Source organism: Aptenodytes forsteri, unplaced genomic scaffold, assembly GCF_000699145.1.
Source record: "Aptenodytes forsteri isolate BGI_AS27 unplaced genomic scaffold, ASM69914v1 Scaffold184, whole genome shotgun sequence".
In the NCBI taxonomy this organism is placed as follows: Eukaryota; Metazoa; Chordata; class Aves; order Sphenisciformes; family Spheniscidae; genus Aptenodytes; species Aptenodytes forsteri.
This window is the reverse complement of record NW_008796078.1, coordinates 1,383,790-1,405,487: the sequence shown is the minus strand read 5'-3', so window position 1 is coordinate 1,405,487 and position 21,698 is coordinate 1,383,790. Positions and strand designations below refer to the sequence as shown.

Below are 21,698 nucleotides of genomic sequence, written 5' to 3'. Positions count from 1 at the left end.
AAACACGCATCTGTCTCTGTCATCTCAAAATCTGCTTTGCAGGGTAAGATTTATTGGCATAACTCTTAAAGTTACTTCCTTTATTTCCTTGCTTGAGTAAGAATGAGATCAGGCTCCCCCTGCATCTTCTTACTTGGCCACACACTTGTCTTGACACCCCCACCCCCCCCGATGGTGCTCAGCTTAGCTTCTAACTTTAGTTTCGCATAAACAGCCAGCAGTGAAACCTAGAGGTGTTGGTTTTCATTGAAGCAGATAGGAAAATTCCAGCAAACATCGAAGCTCTGCTGAAAGAGACACACACAGCTGTGCTGCAGAGTACACCCTTACGCTGTGCTGTGGCGGCGTGTTGACTTGATGTAGTCTTTTCCCCAACATACCGTATCTTCTAATTATAGAAGAAAGCAAGGTAATTACATAGTTGCTTGACTTTGACTTTTTAGGAAAAATGAAAATACCTGTATGGCTGTGATGTTTTATATTGATAGCTGTTCTCAATGCCTTGTCAGGGCCTTTGGGTGATACGGAAAGAAAAATTAAGTTGATGAATTCCTTCAAAATATTCTGTGAATGGTGTGAAAACAAAATACAGTGCAGGTCAGAAGTTTCTGGGTTTTTTTCCCCCCACCAATAAATGTTTTTTATTAACTTCCAGTTCAGTTGCACTATCTCAAGGTTAGTTATAGTCTCTCCAAAATTGCAAAAATAGATACATGCAGAATGATCATTCCCAACTGATCTGCAGGGACATGCAGAGGAGCCAGCAGGCTGTTAGATATGCTTTGAAATCTGAAGTAATTATAGCTGTCTCTCTGAAGTGTTGCATTCAGTTTATAAACACACTTACGGAAGGATATTGGCCAATGCGTGTAGGTATATCATGGAACAGTTAATGAGCAGTTAAAGGATGGAGGAAGAATGCTGGGAAGAAGCACTGCTCAGGAAAGTTAAGATATCATGGGTGTCGGGTACTCATCTGGTGTGAATCTTACTTGATGCTTTGTTTTGTAGTGACGTGAACTCATGTTGTTTCTTCTTAGTATAACTTGGAGCTCTTACTTCATGCAAATGTTTGCAAGTTTGTGGTAACTAGAAAAATTGCAGCATAACAATCATATTAATGACATGTATGATACTCTTGCTTGTTCTTTATTATATGTGGTTACTATAAATATCTTGCTGTACATGAAACAGAACTAACACCACCATCTCACTTTTTCAAACAAAATTTCCCTCATTTGATGATTATGCACTGGATTAGAAAACCCGATGCTATGGGTTTCTAATATTAGTGTAATTCTTCCTTTGGAAGAGCTGTCTGGCTTAGTTACATTCTGTTCATACGATCTTCGTTCAGTTGTAATGTAGAAATAACTGGTAGTGCATACCAAAACATATAGGAGGTGCAGCAAGGTTTCTGAATTTGATTTGCTGCAGCTGCTGTGCAGTGGTTAATATGTCCGGGTGTTTATCAGCTGCTGAAGTGTGCACATAGGCACATGCGCACACGCACCCCAGTTTAACTTGGTATTGTAGCCTAGGGCTTAGTGCCTGTCTTGTGTGGTTTGAACCCAAGTATCTGCTTTTTCCAAAAGAAAAGTGTACATGAAATGATGGAAGAAAAACGTGAAGCAGAGGACTTTAAGGTAGAGTTGTTGTTCTGCACTGTGCATAGAACGTGTTTAGTAATGGCCTTTCAAAATTATAATCAGTATTTTTCACAAACGATAATATAATTAAAAACTAAGTAACCCATTCCACACCACCCAACTGGTAAATTTAACAATGAAGTAGCTGCGGCACAAGGAGCTGCACGTTGTGGAGCAGGGAGCACAGTTAGTTTCCCGAGCTGGAAAGGGGCCAAATCCACAGAAGGTGAAGAGGGGCTGGCGGGGCCTCTCTGCTGTAACTTAATCCGAAGAACAGATAAATTCTTTTCAAAGTCAAAGCAAGTAATGAGTTCCCTCCTGGTATACCAGTGTTATACCGATTTATAAACGGCTGCTGTTTTCATGTCGTCTTTACAACCTGTAAGATGGAGGGGCTTGAAATTTGTTTGTTTGGGGTTTTTTTGCGTGTGTAGACACTAGATTAATTTTTTGTGTTTCATTTTATGTTGGCATATATGGGTACTAACACTTTATTTGATCTTCACAGAAACAATCGCCACCAACTGCAGAGAATGGTTTAAAAGTATAGGAAGGCCAAATACTGCTTGTTAACATAGTTTGATTTTAGTATTGTGTATACCAGGGCCTCTTTTTAGCTTTTTTTCTGATAAAGGTTAAAATCACGGAAAGTAAAAGTCAAGTTATTTTCTCACAAGAGACCTGAGCCTCTATAGAAGCTATCTTTTTATTAAGTTAAAATAAAAACTATACCGAGGAATTAGAATCAACAAACCTACTAGAAACATTGTTTGCAAGTGAGTTGCCAACTCAGTTAGCTGCTAGCAGCGGCTTATTTTGTAAGGTGGTAGCCGAGATATCATTTGGCAACTACAGGTAATTTTGGGATACGTGGGAAAGAAAATCATCAATTCCTGTTGACTTCAGGTAGGTTTGCAAACAGCGAATTGATATTATTTATGAAATGTCTGAAATCCCAGCTGCAAGTTCTGTATGGATTTATTCATGAGAGTCTGCAGACACACAGAAGATTGTATCTGTGGGTTTGTAACCACGTCCGTTTTCCCCTTTTGGGGAAATCTAGGTTCTTGCCTAACCTAGCTGCTTTTGGATACTGCTATCGTGCAGGTTACACAATTATATTCAAATATAAATGAATATATAACAGAACACTGTTTTGTGGCAGATGAAGGCAAAAGGTAAGCTAGGTCAAAGTACTTAGTATATTTTGAAGCACTGTTGATCACACAAAGACTGTCCCTCAACTGTTAAGTGATTTTAGTGTTTCTGTTTTATCTCTCAAAAGGTTAGCCTGTAAGCTGCTTCAGGACAAGAGTGATGAGAGCTTTGAAAGCTTCTGGATCGTCTGTTTTGAGTGCATTATTTTCTAATGATTGATAAACCTGTGCACATAATTTTCACCTGTAGTTGGTACTGACATGGAAGATGGCATGTACTGTAGACATTTGAAGGAAATGCTGAAATAAATCTTGCTTTATGCTAACCTATATCAACAAAGTAAGAGTGCTTGGATATGTTGAATTGTGTTTGTATATGTATATACTTACGTGTATCAGTCTCTGTGTGGGCGTACCTATGTGTGTATAGAGAGGGGGAGAGAGATAAAAACTGTGTTGTGGCAAATGAGGGCAAAAAGTGGGCTAGCTCACATAAAACCACACATGTATAAATGATTGCAATATCAAGGTTGCTTGGGTGGTGGTACGGGTAATCTGTGCAGTGGAGTGAAGCATGCCTTTTTCTCCCTGCCACCTGACCGCAGTAACCTTTCTTGTTGCTATACCCTTTGAAGTACCCTGTCTACTCGGACTGAAGACTGAAGTTTAATTTGCATAGTATTGCAGGAAATGCAGCATTTGAAAACGACTGTTGTTTTGTCCTTCATTCAGGCACAACATGTTTTGAGTTGTATGGAGAATATTTTAAAGAGTGGATGCTTTAGAAATACAAACAATTGGAAAAGGAAAACGCAGCTGTTTTCTATTACTATTTAATATTATGCTCATCTGTGGCCTCTAAGTAATGGGTACCTGTTTACATATTACAAAATATGAATTATAATTTTATAAACATACTGTTTATATATATAAACCAACATACTGGTTTCCTAAATAAAGAAAAGCGATATTGGCTTATAGAAAGACTTGCGCTGAGACAGTCATTGAAGTCAAAAGAAGCAGCTGGTATACAAGGATGGGAGCGGGAGGAGCCTGGGCTTTATGGACTGCCCTTCCCGTAGCTCAGGTACCAACTCCCTTTATGCTCAAATCTGTTTGTTACTACCAATGACTTTCGCTTACTAAATTTAGGGTTTGTTGTAAATGAAGATTGCAGCATTGTTTTCCTGTAACTGAATCTGATTTGTAAACCCTTAAGCGAAGGGGAAAGTCTTCTTTAAACCTTTTAAAGCAAAATGTCGGTAGACATCTGTGTTCTTCCCTGGTTTAATCACTACATCTAAATCGCAACTGTGGGATGTTTCCAAAACCTTGTTCTCCTTTCTTATATTTCCGTTAATTTTCTGATCTCACTTTCAACGAAGCATGGCTTTGTTTAGTGAAGTGGGTTAATATTTTCTGTATTTCATATACATCATATAACTGATGTGGCCAGTTCAACATTTAAAATATACAGCTTTGAAATCTTACAAATGTCTGAATATATTACTACTTTTTGTTGTCATAAGATTGCTGTTACTGAAAGGACAGTGCAGAAAAATTTGGTTGTTTACTCCTCTCTTGAATGTTTAAGCTGAGAAATAATATAGCAGCAGCAAGGAGGCATCTGAGCACAGAAAAGGAAATAAGAGTATGGAAGCATGGGTGGACGTATTCTTAAGCCCATCTGGAAGACACTAGACAAATAAAAATAGTAGCAAAAGAGGGGGTTTTGTGGCTTTTTTTAATAAAAAGCTGTGTTTACAATTATGCAAAGATTGTGCTAGCAAAAATCTGATTGTCTAAGATGAGCTGGCTTTAAAATAATCGTTATGTTGTGCCCTACAAGGAAATTTAGGGTATTTTAGTTAAGTTGCTTATTCTTTTGAAAATGTATATTACAAGAAGATTTTCACTTAAAAAGTCATGTGAATGTCTGTATTGTCTATGTTTTGGACGGTAAAATAGCAGAGCGTCTAACTTGCTCATATTTTTGACAATTTTCAGTGCTTAAGGCTGAAATTTCCCATGCTTGTTACCAGTCCCCTCCAGTCAAAATTAATTGGAAAGCTTTATCTAATAGAATTTAAGCATCCTCAGTGAGGTGAGAACACTATTCCTTTTTCATCCTTTCCAACCGATACTTCGGACAGCTCTGATGTTTTGCAGCTTTTGAAGTGACCTTGAAGTTTGGAAGGAAGTAATCGCTACATTTCAGGTGGTGTATTTGTTTGAAAGCCATGCTTTATGTCGATACTCTAAGTAACTGAAAAATGCCAAGTTGCATTTATGATAGAACTTGCTACCCCTTTCAGTTATTATTTCTAAAAGCTGTGGCTCCCGCTGTGTGTGCTTCCACAGACCCTGATGCATCTTTTCCTAGCAGCTGGGACTTTTAGCTAGAAGAGAATCACAAACAAAAAGGAAAGTTTGAAAGGTTGTTTTACCTTGCCGAAATACCAGGACTCAGACTTACAGTAAGAAAAGGTTCCTGTGTTTGTGTTTCATCATATTGTCTCTGTAGAACAAGATGCCTACAGATGCTGCAGAAACTCTGACTCCTAATTGTCGTGATTCTTAATTAAAATTAAACATTGCGTTAAGCATTATGCATAGTTGGTAACTAGACATGAAGTAAGTTTGAAAAGTTGAAAGGAATGTTTTTGAAGAGAGATGAATATGCAATTATTGGGAGTGGAGAAAATGTAGTAGAAAACAATCATTACCAATGTAGGATGTTATTTATCTGTAGAAAATAAGTGTTCTTTGTTGTTCCCTTCTCTTCCTTGCAAGATGATTCTTATTTCTAAGAGTCCTCGGAATTTGAACTGGGAATCATAAATTGTGTCTGGCAATATGGAGGTTTGAGGGTGGGTGGGTGTCTGGTTTTGGTTTTTAGCTGAGGCAGGGAGCTGTCCTGGTTTTGAAGTTTTTTGTTTTTTCCAGTAATGCAATTGAACTTTTTATTTTCATGCTGCTATAGCCTGCTTTAGGTCCTTTTTGTATATATGCATACTTACATGCAGTGGTGTTACCCTCTCACATTTTGTACAATGCAGGTGTTAAGTAGAAAACTCATGTTGCAGAAAAGTGTGATAAGCGATATATCTTCTGATAAAATTCTAAACTGCAAGATACGTATGACGACACAGTTGCAAAGTTGTTTTCTTTTGTTCCTTATGTGATTTAAAATTATGAAATGTACCTTCAAAAAAACTTTTTAATAATACGAAAAATCTGCTGTTGTTGGAAAACAGATGGACAAAATAACGTAGACTGAGATCTCTTTGGTTGCCGTGCTGTGTACGTTGGTTTGTTTTTTTTTTTTCCCAAAAGGCCATGAAAATGGAAGTTTTACAACAAAAATACTAGCTTTATCTTAATTAAAGCCTTCATTTAAGGGAACTGGACCTAAAATTAGACTTAGAGTAATTTTGGTTCTGGCATGACGATACAGATGGAAAGCAGAAGTCAAGATACTTTCTGCCATTCTTCGTATGTTCTCCTTACTGTCGCAAGGACATTCAGACTCCCTACCACTGGAGCTGCAGGGAGTTTCCAGACATATACAAGAACTTAAAAAACAAATGCAATAGCCTGTTGGATTAAGGGGAGGGATACGGGGAAAATTTCACATAGATAGCTTCTGAAAGCAGAAAAGGTTTTAAAAGGGACCGTGCTGTAAAACTTCGTTACTGTGGAGCCTTGGCTTTGAAAGTAACTTAGTACTAGGTATCATCAATGGCATAGCTGCTTGGTTGCAGTCTTATTGTGGTTTGGGTTACCTTTATAACAAAGATCAGAGTGACGAGAACTTTCTTGAAAATCACACTGTTGCTTGTCACAACCACTGATTTTTTTTTTTTTTTACTACTATTTTTTTAAATTTTATTTTATTATTTCCCTCTGCTTTTCAAGCTGCCTTCTCCCATCTCAGGCATATGTTTGATCTGCACTTGCTCCTTGAAGTATAATGCAGGCTTCTGTTTTTTAAGTTATATCTATAAGGCTGAATGGAACATTACCCTCCCTGTTTGACCTCCCATGTGTGATACACTATCCATTAAATCTCATGTAATATTTAAGAATTTAATACATTCTTTGCATAACATAACAGTAATAGTACTGACAAAACACTGCTCCAAGCAAAACTGCTTATACACACAGATGATCTGTGAGCAGTGGAACTAATGAAGCCCTGTTTCCTATAGGTTTGTCTTACATATATTAAGTGGCCCTTGCGTGCCCGCAGTACACCCTCTGCCGCTTTTCCTCTGCGGTGTCTGCCAGACGGTGCTGGGGCTGGTGAAGAGGTGGGTGCAGGGGGCTGATGGTGGGTGCTGACCAGCCTGCTCTCCGCTCTTTGTGGAACACGCGGGTGAAAACTGCGCCTCGGAAAAGGAATCCTTTACTCGGCCATGGATTTTTACAAAACGTACAGCAGCTTAGTGTATCTGAAACTTTATGTCTTTGCCAAAGTTAAACTGAGTTTTACATCCTGTTTAGAAGGTCTGCTCTCTATTCTACCAATGACATAAGCTCCATTTCTTCAGGAAACCAGACCAAAGAAACTAGTGTGAGCTAAGGTTTCTGGAGTATGGCACAACGTATTTTGTCATCTTGGTGACCGTGTTACTCGTGTTGTCCATGCCCTCCTTTCCTCTCCTGTCACTTCATTGTCTTTGGGTTTTGGGCTGACTGTATTTCTGCTTTGCAGCAGATGAAAGTCTTTGCCCCTTGACTGGCTTCTGTTTAGCTGCCGGTTGGGCAATCCACTGAGCAGTCACTGAAGGAAAAGACAATATTTATGTGCCTAGAATAGTTATTTTCAGGGTGTTTTAGTCAATGGCTTTTCTGTGGTATGGCTGAACTATAACATAGATTTCAGTAGTGGGATACCCAGTTGTTAGAAAACCTGATGGTGAAAGGAAGCACAAGGTAATGTTCGACTCAGTAATTTGTCTTGAGGACCTTTACTTCTGTATGCCAAAGTTCATCTTTTTTCCTAATCCTGCTTGCTTCTCCTTCTAGCACATTTTAGCTTTTGAACTGCGAAGTGCCAAAAGTATGCCTAGTTTTGGACGTCAAGGAAACTGCTCCATCATCATCACTCATTTAAACAGTACTATAGTCAGTAAGACTAGCAGTTTCAGTAACTACTTGTCAGATACTATTTTGTCAAACCGTTTCTAAAACCCTTATTGGTGCTTAACTAGTATAACATTAAACCTCTTCGTGTTTCAGGAAGAGACCTTGTTCTGTGTAATGTGTGTTTTGAGTAACTTTTTGAATTAAGTTGATATTAAAGGATGATTAATAGAATTCATTTTGGGGAGAGGTTTAAATGTAGCATCAATTACTTTTGTAATCGCTGAGACTATCAGCAGTCCAAGATAGTTAAAAATTCCTCTCTTGGTTAGGAAGACTGGGTGGCCGATGGTGCAAGTTCGTGTCGTAGGTTATGAGAACATGGAGAACTTTCCATTTTATGAGATTATATCGTGCGGTCATACAGTGTAATAAGGCTGAATTTTTATATATTTTGTCAAGGTTAATGTTTAGTGGATGTTTTCAATCACTGATTAGCCAAGACATCTTAATGAGATGTGATATCATGTACAGATCCTTTTGTGTGCATGATAAGACTTTAATCTGTATTACTATATGCTTTTAATTTTCAATTGACTTATGCTAATAGCTTCTAAAGGGTTATCCTTAATACTAGATTTGACAACTGATGAAAGATTTACGTGTCACAATAATACGGTATCTATCATCTAGTGAGATACTTACTGATACTGTTATGAACAACTTTCATTATATGGGAAAAATTTCCACTCGGCATGTTTTTTTAAAAGAACTGAAGTAAGAATTATTGAATTAAAATGTCTGACTGCATATTCTGAGATGAGAAGAACTTTTACCTACTTTGACTTTTGCTTGTGTAATTATACAGTTTCATAATGCTAGATTGGTGTTAAAATTATATCTGATAATTAACGTGACTGTTGATTAGTTTCCCATTTCAAATCATGGCAACTGAACAAGTGAAGATTAGTCCATTTAAGCTGTTAGTAACTTTAAAATATAATATTGGCAGCCATTCAGGCTTTTAGGATTTCACTGAATGAAACTCTAAAGAGACTTGGTTTGTCTGATTGGTCTTTATAATTTGGATTTAATTCACAGCTGTATCCAAATAGGGCTCCCGCCTCCCCAAGAGCCTGCCAGGTGCTGCTTCCTCTGCCCATATACTTCAAACTCGAGAGAGCTCCATTGTTTTGAATCAGAATTACATTTCCTTTGCGCTCTTTCATCACCCTATATTTACTATTTTCTTGTTACTATGGTTTCTGGAAATAAATTGGACGACAATTGTTTTGAAAACCTAATCTATATACAAACAAGTATTTCGGTGTTTAAATGGTACAGTGAATAGTTTAGCCATGAACTACCTCAGAGCTCATTAAAGTGCTCGGCATTGTTTTTGAGGTTAATCCCATCGCAGTCCAGAGTATCTTGATTGCTAAATCAGTGGAAGTAAAAGGGTAGAGCTCTTGCTCTACCAGTAAAAGCTTATTTTCTTATGTTGGAATTTTGTTTCTTTTTCCAGCTAAAAATTCTATTTGCATGTAGAGTTTACTTAATTTTATAAATTTGTTTTAATGTGGAATAATGCTTGGCAATATATACAGACACAAAATTCTCAAATGTTTTTTATTTTCTTAAGCATTGATGCTTTTGCCCCCAGCCTCATGCATATGCATTCTTGTCGTTTAAGTCCATGTAGTAAGAAGCTAGTATTTCCCACATATAACGTATTCTTCTTCAGTTTGTAGGCAGCGTTCAGGGAATGAAGTGTTTTTTCAGTTCTTTTTATTCTCATCAATGTATGGCTGGCCCAATGTTTTATTTATAGCACCTTGTCCAGATGCTGCCCCGCATCTGTCGTCATGCAGGCACTTATCACCCTGCTGTCTGGCCCCTGCCACCGTCTGAACTCTTCTGTCAGGTAGCAGTTCTCATCTCACAGTCAAGACACTGAGATACGGGAAGATTAAGGCACGAACCTAATTCCCTAGCCCTTACAGTGGCTGTGTGTGTTTGAGACATCATGCCTTCTTCCTCCCCACGAGAAAATTCCGTGTAGAAAATAGACGGGGTAGATGTCTTACCTATTTTACATGAGACCAAGACAAAGTAAATTGAGTAGAATTTTATGGCAAATCAAACCAAGAAGCACAATTAGATTTCGGGTCTTTCTGCATCCAGTTGTGCGCTTATCCACCTACCCCTAAATTGCATACAGCAACCACAGCACTTCATTGCTGAAGAGCTTTTGAGCATGGCTGATGCTTTGGATTTCAGTTGTCACCTTAAGTGTCAAAGGATTCTGAACATCAGGTTTGAAGTACTGGGAAGAGGAAGATGTCATATGACTCCACCTTGAAGTTTTGCGATTTATGGCAGAGAGAGAGAAGGTAAAAAGGTCAGGTCAAATGGGTGCAAATTACTAGAAACTAGAAATAAATTGTGAATGTATGTGGATGTACATGAAAATACATTCTTACTGAAACAAATTTATGTCAGATGTCTTAGACTTGTAAGATTTGTTATCTTCCTGGTCTACAAAGGAGAAAACAATGGGTCAAAGCAGTTCATGTAATTCATTTGATGTCAGACTGATGGTGGTATCTTGGCGAAAAGCTAAATCTGTAGTTAAGTAATTGTTTTCTAGTCCAGCTTCAAGTTGTAACAAACTTTACTGTTGCTTTTTGCCTTTTACCAAAGGCCTTCTCCTTTACTTTATGAAAGCGCTACCTCTAATTTGTTTTCAGCTGTTATTTCTGCTGTACAGTACAGTTTTTGTATTAAGGCATAGCAAACTATCAAAATAATGGATGCTGTGTATCTACCCTGGCTTTCCAAACTTCTTGTTACAATTTTGTCAACTTTATGACATTTTGTTTGTTCTTATCCCCTCCTCTGTTTTCTTGGTGTGTTTTTCAGAACGTGTTTTCCAGCACCTCCCTATTACCCTTTTTTGATATTTCATGCGCTGTTGTTGGGAATTGAGGAAGTGTTTCATCCAAAATCACTGCAGAACTTCCTTCCCACGCTGCTGCCAGAAGTGCTGCAGACTAGCTACTTCATTTGCACTGGCAAAATTTCAAAGGGAAGGTCAGCTGGCCAGGTTATCCCCCTGCGGGGCTTCTGTGTGTCTTCCTTTTAAATGCCATTTTTCTTCTGTCTGTTCTACTTTTTCCCCTTACTTGTCCATTGGGAGGAAAATGGCTCCAGCTAAGCTGAATGGTGTGAATCCTTGCTTTAAGGTGGAACTCTCACAATTTGGTGTGTATCACGAGAGTAGTTTCAAGGTAGTTCAGACTAATTATGTAGGGTTTTTTTAAGATGTCAGAGAAAAGTAAATCTGGCAGAAAATGAGCATGATAAAGTCGGGTCAGAAAAGCACGGGAGAAAGTGGCAGTGTTTGGCTGCAGGAATGGGGAAGCAGTCCGCAATGCCAGAAAGGCGTGCGAAATACAAATTCACAGGAGGATAATGAAAATGAAAATTCAGCAGCTGAGATCTATTCTGATTATGTGGTAGCTACGCTGGGTGTAACGTGTTGCTGAGCTCCACTGCTGATGTAATTTAGTTGATATAACACGAGCACAGCTTCAGTGCACTCGAGTTTGGTCAAATTTAATTGTGTGTGTTTAAACTGATAACAAGCTGAGGAGGTGTGAGTGTATCTAAAGGCACACAGATCATCTGCTTCCCCACAGGGAGAGCAGTTGTAATGGTTCCCAGCATTGGTGAGTTTTATTGAATTCCAAACTACCATAAAAGTAATTTAAAAAAAAAAATTGTGCTAAGAAAACTCCGTTGAGAAACAAATTGCATAATGAAGTTGTGTGTCTGGATTCCCCTTGTTAATATGGTTGATAAATGGTTATATGTTTGATAAAGATAAATACTGTGCAGTGTTTTCCTCTTTCAAGGATACAGCACTTCACTGTTGCTTTCTTGAACTGGGAGTGGGTTATTGAGTCGTCGGGGAAAGCGTGAATGCCCCAAATTCTTCAGGGTTAGACTCTGAAAACTGGGTGAACTGAAGAGTACAAATTCCGAAATAATGAATGACACTGGTCGTTGAATTTGCAAGTTTCTTTGAATCTTAAAAACAGAAGCAATGTTGTCCTGTGAAGGCTGAAGCTATTAACTAGATGATACACATTTAGGTTTTGATGTCCCTTCTCATTATTGCAGTCTGGTGGAAGGGAGAAGACCCTGGGCCAGCAGTGGATTTATCTGAGGGACATCAAACACAAACAATGCTGCCAAGAGTATTAGAGAAGCATTATGAGAAGATTTGGGATGAACTTGGGGTATTAATATTCCCTGGCTTCATAGTAACATTATTATTTTCAGTCGTGAAACAAAGGGAATTTCTCTTCATGTAAGCTGGACTCAACCTTCAGCTGATTACTCAGCTGGACTATTAGTAAGAGGAAGGGGAAAGATCCAGAGCTTCAGTCCTTACAAAATTGGAAGAAACAAACATGAGACTCCCACTTATAAGGTAGCACTTTTTCATGAGAGATACTCTTCCCATATTTCCCATTTCATAAAAAACAAACAACAAAAATCTACGGGCTGCATCTTGGTTTTTTGTAATTTGCAACTGTTAGGCAGTTGTTTTGCTTTACCGCTTAGCTATATCACTGCAAGAAAAGTTGTAGAATTTCTTTATAAAACAGACTCTTGAATTTAAGCTCTTTCCTTCTAGACTTAGTCATATCTTGTTTCTTTTAGTCTTCAAGAAAAACAAAAACTCAGTAACTCTTTTTTCCAAAACTGAAAAGATTAAATATTTAATCAGAAATTCAGTACTTGGGTCAAGTCAGTTTTGTTCAGACCCCTAACTGCTGCTGATTTTGTGTAATAGAGCAGGAGATCCCTTAAATAGTTTTTCTACATACAAACTTGGTGAATTCCTTTTCCCAGTATCTTTATATACCATTGCGGAGAGCTGGCTCGTTTCCTCCTCGTCACGGGTTGAAACAGGCAAAGCTGACCTCCAGCAGTGGTCACGCTCCTTGTGCTAGGTGCTTGGGGCAGGCAGTCCTTGGCTTCCTGGCTGTGGCAGCAGCCTTTCTTGCTGACCTCGTGATGGGTTTAGTTTTTGTCTTGAGTGAGTTTAAATCAAGTTGACATGCTGTGAAGTTGAAATCAAACGTGAATTCTTTGCTGGGCAGAAGCTCATCCAAAGCACGTGTGTGGTTTAGTTTGTATTTTCCCACTGTACTTACACCCCAGGAAATGGGTTCTTAAATGTAAGAACCTGGTTCTGCTCATCATCTTATTTTAAAAGTCTCTTAGTTTTTGGTTTTTCCCACCTTCTCTTTCTGGGGAAAAGAGGAAAATCTTCCTCTGTGGTGAGGATGACTTGTTTTCAGTGCTATACATGGAGTGAATTTTGTCTGAACTCGTAGCAGAAAGACTGTACCATCTATTACTGGTCCTTAGGTTCCTCTGTCAGTGAATGACTACCTATATGAAGAAGAAAAAGGAGATGAAAACACCAAACCCAGTTATTCGGCCTGATAGGAAAGGACTTGGTGAAACCAAATCGTCGGTAATTCCCCACTTATGACATTCACAAGAAAGCTGAAATAGGCATTTTGGGGTACAATGAAGAAAAGCTTATCTAGGCTTATTAAATGTAGATTATAGCCTGTCAAGTTAAATAGCAATGTTGTAATTACCTTGTTTAGTTCTATTTTGAATTCCTTTTGTTAGTACTCAGGCTGCAATTAACATACTAGAGCAACCATTGTTTCTTCTTGCATTCCTTTACTCTTTCTACGGTCCATGTGAGATTGGGGAAACTGTACAATGTATTTCCATCTCTTTGAAAAGAAGTTATTTGAGCTAGTTTAAATTTTGGTTGATGTTTTTAATTTATCCGAATGGGATACTTCTCATATCTGTGTGCACGTTAGTAATACCAAGAAATATGTAAACAGACACTACTTACGATCATCGGTATGGCGAACACAAAAACGGGTGGATAAATTCAGCTTTTAAGTAGGTGTGCACTGTTTCATTAGAATTAGGTGATGACTCATGCAAATGTCACCAAGACAAGAGCTGTAAATGAGCTTTTCAGGACTACTTCATGTGTTTACTTTGTGTCAGATTTCTAAAGACACTTGGTTATACCTGCCCAGACAAAGGGTGCCCAGGCTGCATGCCGCCCTCGACTTGTGAAATTCGGCTGGTGTATTTTCATAATGGCTATCTTTTTATTTTCAGCTTTCGTCCCTGAGCTTTTTATTTTTTACTAGGTAGATGTGTTCATTATGCAGTAAATCACAGAATGGGATGCTCTATATGATCCCAAAGTAAACAACAAGTGCACGTACTTTTAAAACCTTTTGTTTCTAGCTAGTAACTTTGACAGGGAGTCTTCAACGAGTCCTCGTTGTTCATTGTTTCAAATGAGATGCTGGTGGGATGGGTACAGCTTTGGAGAATACGTTTGGTTTAGCAAGGTTGATGGCAGAGTTGGGAAATGATCCTCCTTCGGTAGATCTGGAAAAGTCTGTGGTTTCTGCAGTCAGGGGTCACCTTTTCATTGACCTGGCTCTGTTACCTGTAGAGTTGTTTCCTAAACAGATGTCCAGCTAAAACTGGAAAGGTGTCACAGGGTGCTAAGCAGGTCTGGTGTTTGGGAGCCGCGTTTTGCCCTGGCATATTAATTGGTGACAAAGTAGTTGCATTTATTTGCTGAAATGATCGTGGAGCTTCAGCAGCAACTTTGTGTTATTTTACTTGTTTTGAAATGAATTGACCCTTTGGAAGGGCATTTCTATTGGTGTTTTAGGGACAAGACACATTATTGGCCCTTAATAGCAAATAGAAGTTTAAACTGGTGACTGGGAAGTCTTTTGCTTGAAGATCGCTTGAGTTTTCACTTTCATTTCTTTTGATATATTTGTTCCTTCTTGGTTACTTTTCAAAGAGAATGGATTGTAAGGAAGGGGTAAGGATTACACTTTAAGTGTATTTTAACAACACATCTATTTTATGTATGGAAATTCTGTTAACTTCAGGAAAGATATATTATTAAATTGTCTAGACACTCTGCTCTTAGAGAGTTCAAATTTTAAGTACTCCTCTCCTTCTCCAGCTCCCCGATAATGGAAATAAAATGAAGTATCAACTTATTTTTAGTTACTGGATTTAAGAATGGGACTTCAGCTGTAATAGGAACTACAGCTAGCTGTGTCGTATCCAGCCTGGACTAATAGATTTAAGAAGAAAGCGTTGCCAGCTGGAACGTGCGTGAGTGTTATCTGCACGTGTGTTGTAACAGATGTTGAGCAGAGACTACTTGTCAAAGGTACCTTGTAGTAACTTTTAAAGATGCTTGTTTGTTTCAGTACATTTTTCTCGCATCACTAATTTTTTCCATAAAGTCAACCACAAACTGCATTATTGGGGACTCCAGCTGAAACTTGTGGTGAATAGGAAATAGATTAAACACAGGTTTTCCCTTTTCTCTCGTTGCCAACAGTGATGTCAGTAGTTTTAATGGTCCTTACCTCAGCTCGCTGCAGTCCTAGCACTCTCTATTAAAACACTTGTCTTCTGCACTGTTTTTATATGTTGTTAAGGAAATGCTGATGGCTGTTGATAAGAAACAATGAGGTGTCCAGCCGATGACTTCAATTCCGAATAAGGTGCTTCTGCCTTGAAACGTACTGTAATAGTTCACTGAGGAGAGAGGAGATTCAGATTGTTTCGTCAAAAATTTAAGAAATATTCTTTTAAGTCCAGCAAAGAGCATTTGTACGCTAAAATTGAGGATGGGGCTTTTGGCTATAAGTTATGCACAAACAAGAACTCCCTGGATCCAAGGCCTTATAGGTTGACCGTATTTCCAGTGACCTTGGAGGAGCAGCTTTGCTCTCAGAATGGCTGTTTTCTAGGCATTTTTGTGCATTCAGACAGAACGGGCACCGCTGTCCTGTAATAGTAGCACGGGTTGTCGTTCTCAGTTACACAATTTTTGTTTTGTGGAAAGAGATTTGTCAGAGGAATTGGGGATGTGAAAGCAAATAATTGCAATGAATAATTTCAGACAGTCCATAGCAGAGTCTAAATTTATTTTCCTTCACAAAATTAGAAGAAAACAAAAGCTGCCGATACATTTTTATCAAAGGGTTGACAGATAGATTTCCATGTTGTACTGCTAAAGATCCTCGAGGTGTAATTACAAGCTTGAAACTGCTCTGTGCCCCTGCGTCCTGTCATACCTGCAGCTGAAGTTTGTATGAAATGCAGCCTGTACCAGCTCGTGTCCTACATGATTCTGGCTCTCAAGTCTCAGACTCTTGGATATTTCAGCCTGCTGTGTTTTTTCACTCTTTTTACACGTGCGCAGGACTTTAGTATGTGAGCGTCTGGGTTTCTGTAACTGTGGGTTTCCTCAGTATTATTTTCTTAGTGAATTCCTCTAGGAAGTGTTCTGTTTTCCAAATAGGCTTGTTAGTCTCTTTCTTCCTTTGCTCTTCTGACTTCTGAATCGGGGAATGAATGCCCGCTAGTAGCGGTCACAATGGCTTCTTGGTCATATTGGTTGAATCGGTGAGGAATTGGATTGGACGGGCCATTTTGTTCAATACATGATGTATTTGAGATTAGGTGACCTGAATACTAGTGAAGAGGCGTAATACTTGGCCCTGATACTGCAAATTATTATTTATTTACTTAAAATCTCTTAGGAGAATAAGGTCTAGCGATGTAGAAAAATTGTGACTTGCTTTCCTTCCGCTCGCCCTGTACGTGCAGGGCAGGTCGGGCTGTGGGGCCCCGCTGGTGGGCACCCAACTGTTCCTCTGGCCCTGCTGGACAGGAGCCGGCTGTGAAACACCCGCCTCAGATACGCAGCACGCAAATCACGGAGCATGCTTTGCTCCTCCGTTTCAATGAAGCCATTTCTCCTTTGTCGCCCGTCTTTATTAATAAAGTATGGCATTACTGGCTAATTTTAGGTCCAACATAGTTGAAAGCTGCAAAGCTATGTGAAGCTGTGTATAGATATTTGGGTAGGAACATTCCAGTAGATCGCAATGTGAGTGCAGAAGAAAGTTGAAAGTAAATAAGAGATCTGTGAGATAATTCTCCAGGGAGTTTTCACAGCATACCACACATCATTTGCAGGGATAGGCTTTCCTTTCACTTGAAGGACCACACAAAGTAAATTCTGTTTCTTGGGCAATTAAAGAATATAGGACAGGAGGTCTTTTCAGTTTTTTTACTTCAACGTGTCTATGGGAAGCCTTTATTTGTACTGAGGAAAATGCACTGTTTACCTATCTTTTCAGGAGCATAGTTAATATCGAATATAGAAATAGACACACTTTTATGTAAAATCTAAGTCTTGCTTCATCAGAATTTAGGCGAAACTCCTGAAATGTAAATGATGGTAGTCCTCTAACCCCAGTTAAAACAAAAATAGTATTCATTTCACTGGCGCGTTGTTCAGTCCCCGGTGGGTATGGCTGCATGCGACTGTAGCGCGAAGAGAGGAGGGACGGGGCTGTGGTCTGCGGTGGCTCGGGGATCGCATGCTTGGTGAGAGGAGCATGCTGTGCGTGCGTGCGGCCAGCCATTGCGGCAGGGCCTGGGGTGCAGCGGGGAGGCACCCCACGGCACCCCGGCGTGCGGCCTCAACCCTGCGTCCTCCAGCAGGGACACCACTCCCCGCTGGGGGCCAAAGCATCTGCCGCGGGATTGCCGGCAGGACACGAGGCAGATCGGCACCGAGCGCACCCCGCTGTGCGCTGCATCACTCGTGATCAGGGCCCTTGTGCTGATGACCTGCCTGTGTAAAACGGACTGAAAAGCAGAGTTGAGAGGACTTGTTGACAGAGACAGTTGCACCGTGTGCTAGATCAGGGAGGCTGGAGCCAAGAGATGAGGAGGACTGGTGGGACAGGGTCAAAGGCAGCTTCTGACACTCATTCCCCAGTAAACCTGTGCTTCGCATTATTAGGGTTGCAGGGCCTTGTTATTCACCCAGTCCTCTGTCAGAGAGAGAAGCAGATTGTAGATAAATTTGTGGACTTTAACAGGATTTTCTGGATACAATTTTTTTTGTAACTTGTATGTCTAGAGGGAACGGTAATGCTGCACCCCTAATGCTCCATTCCTTGGTCATCCTTCTCATGCAAGCCGTGGCATTTGCAGGTGGCCAGGAAGCCCTACAAGGAGGCCTAATGAATCTTTCTTGTAGTGAGTAAAAACACCACCAGCAGGCTAATGGTTTGAGCTTTTCTTTCTCTTGTCACAGGAGCTTGTCGGAGTTAATCAGTATGGACACTTAAATTGTTTCTGCTTAGGTGAATCTCTTGCAAGTTTTAAATGTATTTCTGACTGCTTTGAATTTTATTGCCAACATCTGTTCTAAATGCTTTTGGGATTGAGATGCTTGAGTACAGTTCAACTGTGTATGCCATAATTTTTCAAGGTGCTAACATTTTCGGTTTGGATGATAACTCTTTTAAAGGAAAAAAAAAAAAAGGAGGGGGAGGGAAATAAAAGCTTTTAAAGTGCCCATGATGCTAATTTTCTTTCTCTTTCAATTTCAGAATGATGACCTATACAACCTCAGCAAATCCTTCTTTAACTCATGGGTATCAAGACTATAAATGTTTCATGCTATCACAACTAGGACCTCACCTCCTCCTCCTCCTCCTCCTCCTCTTCCTCTGTAAATGGGTACGATGCATCCAGTTCAGTTTGTTTACTTTACACAAACCTCAGGAGTTAGTTGACTGAGCTGCACATCCTGTGTTGTGCCAAGCAGAAGCACTGTGACACCTGGACAATGAGTCTCTCTTACTTCATCCTCTACCATAAGGACTTAGCTGGCCACAATGAACTCATGTGCCCACCACTATGTCATGGTGAGAATGGGTATTTTACTAGCACATTTACACAACTTCATTTGCTGCTGAAAACCTGTATGACAAATCATCATTGTAAATTATTACATACAAAACTTAATGTTGGTTGAAGAGTATTAAATATTTAACATAGGTTTTGATTTATACATGTACTTTTTTAATTAAAATGTAACTTTTCCTACAGCACATCTTTTTTGATGTGGAACTGAGGTATACTATATTCTGTTGTAAACAGAGTGGGAAACCTGCTTAAAACAAGGCTTCTAAGAATAGAGTAGGGTACTATTCTTGTTTTAAGATTGTAATTCAGAAAATAATATAATATGAGTCATTGGTCCCTGGGCCTTGATTGTACAGTCATATTTACTGATACTATCAGTTGTAAGATAACCCTGATGTTGAGTTCTTTCCAAAAGAAAAATAATTTTGTACTCCTTGTAAAATAATAGTCTGTATTAACTACAATGAAGACAAACATTACTGTACATGGTATTTACAAGTGTCAACTTGAATTCATCAATTGCACAGGAACTGACAAAAAAAATCAGAAAAAAGAAATCAAAGTCTTCCATTGTATATATTGTAAAGAAAAAAAAACAACCAACAGAAAACCACAAAACAAAATGAAAACAAAAAAGGGTGAACTTTTCGAATTGACTCTTTCCCTAGAATGAAAATGTGGGTGTTTGTAAATTCTGGAAATCTCTTTCTATATGTAATAAACTAGATACTGTTTTATCCGCTGTAGTGTTTTTTGGGGTGTTTTGTTTTCTTGGTAAGCTGTCTCAAATATCTCAAATTGTCCCACCAGGTTTCTTTGATGTTTCCATTGTGTGTAATTGAGAATGGCTGTGGATCACCACAGCTCAAGAATAAAGTCAAGTGTAATTAGGTGTAGTAGGGAGTATGCTTCCTTGAATTATTTCACTAAAGCTCTTGTTTCGGTTTTCTGGAGAATCTTCAGGATACAGCCCTCCTTCCACTTAAGTCGGTGGAAGTGTTCACAGCAAGTGAAATCACTGGAAGCCGTAGCAAGACTTCAGCATAAAATTTAAAAAGAACGGCCCAGATGATTGTCTGGAAATCAGTGCAAGAGGAAGGATGAGGAAGAATTCTTCGGTGATTCTCCTGTGCTCCACTCTGGTTCTATGCAGATAGAAATTCTTTTGTGCATAGCGTTTGCAGAGCCTTAATTCTTTTTGGGACTGGAAAAATACTGAGATCATGGATTCCCAAGGAAAACATTGTTGAAGTGATAATTGAACTTGAAGCCATGTCAGGTCCCTGATGGTCCCTCCTCCTGCTTCTCTGAAGCAACTCCATGGACCAGTGCACATTCGACAGGATTCTTGTTATCAGGAAAAGGCAGGCACTCAAAGCACCAGCTCTCCCTGCAGAAAGGCTGTCAAACCCTCAAAGAAGGGGTTTCTTTCCCCCGAGATGTTTGTGATGTCTGGGGTTAGGCTGTGGTTAATGCCGTGTCCTCTTCTGACTGCAGTATAGATGAAGGGGCGCAGCTATTTTTCACCTCTCCTTTTGCTGGAGGCTTACCATTCCCTTAGATCTGCTGGTATTATTGCACGTACATAACCACTTTGACCCTGTGAAGTCAAAATACTCACTTAAGATAGGACTTGCAGCGTAAGAATACTTAAATCATTCCAGATCACTGGGAACAATTGCTTGAGTGATGATGCTGGCAGATTTGGGGATGTTGTTGCATGGTGAGGCTGCAGCCTGAGAAGGACCTGCGACTGCCCAGGGTGCTGCCTTTGGAAATCTTGGCCTTTGCTGACAGAACAGTTGCCTCCCAAAGAGGCTGATGCCAATCAGTAAGACATGAGGCTTTGCTTCTTTTTTACGTAGGAAGGGGCAAGTCGATCCACAGTAGCTTGCCTGTTACTCTTGATGAGCATTGGTGTGTATTTTTCCAAAGACCCATTAATATCTAAGGCGGCAGCACTCGCTTTAAAAAGAAAGCCACGTGCATCAGACCGGTATTTAAATTTGTAAGTTACCCATTTTCATTTTATCTTAAGATCCTTCTTTTTTGTTGTTATGTTGTTTTTTTTTTTACATGGGGTTTAGTCGCAATGAAAACTTGCGTATGTTCTGAAGTAAAAACATAAAAACAACTCACCCCCAACCCCTTTGCCCACAGCCTTCTCCAGCTTAATGAATTAACAAAAATGTTCACTGTGTTGATTTGGTTGCTAAATATTAGCCCGTGTTGATGTTAAAGTGCCTTGGATAGAACAGCATTTTATGGCCATTGTGCTTTGCATTGTTGCAGATAATTTGCATGCTCTAGCAATTACTGAATAATAGGTTTGTAGGTGCTGGAAGCTACTGTTAAGTTTTAAAAGACATTAGTGAGTACATTTAATCTTGGTAGAAGTATTTCACAGCGATACATCTATGAGCAAATTTTGTTCGTAAAATAAGAATTTTAAAAAATTGTAGGAATTGGCAATGGTCATTACGGAAGGGAATGGTGAGGGGAGGATAGTGCTGATCCGGTGGGTTTCCGTTCATGTTAATGGTAACGTACGGCCAGAGAAACAGCTTGTTAATGATGTTAACGTGCATTGTTTTTATGTTAATTGTTATTTTTTTCCTAGTAAAATTAAACATGCCTGTTTAGCAAATGTTTTGAAAAGGCTTTTGAAGCAAAATGCATTCATAACCAAACCTGAAACTCTTGGTTCTTTTCTTGCATAGATTTTTATTCTTATAAATTGCAAACTTTAATAAATAGACCATTATGAACCGAACCCTTTTAAATTAAAGCATAAATGCCTCAAAAATATGGTACTATACTATCTTACCCTTTTATGAATTCTTTTGTTGTGTCTGCCACAGAACAGGTTATAATTTCTTTAAGTTTGAAAATGAGCAAATGGGATCAG

General features: G+C 39.2%; 1 long non-coding RNA gene across 1 annotated transcript; it reads left to right on the top strand.

The window, feature by feature from the left end:
* The first annotated feature begins 274 nt into the window (after positions 1-274).
* On the top strand, positions 275-19,532 carry LOC103905108. Its single transcript, XR_657931.2, has 2 exons — positions 275-409; positions 18,472-19,532. It is a non-coding gene; the product is annotated as an uncharacterized LOC103905108 (long non-coding RNA).
* Positions 19,533-21,698: the final 2,166 nt, after the last annotated feature.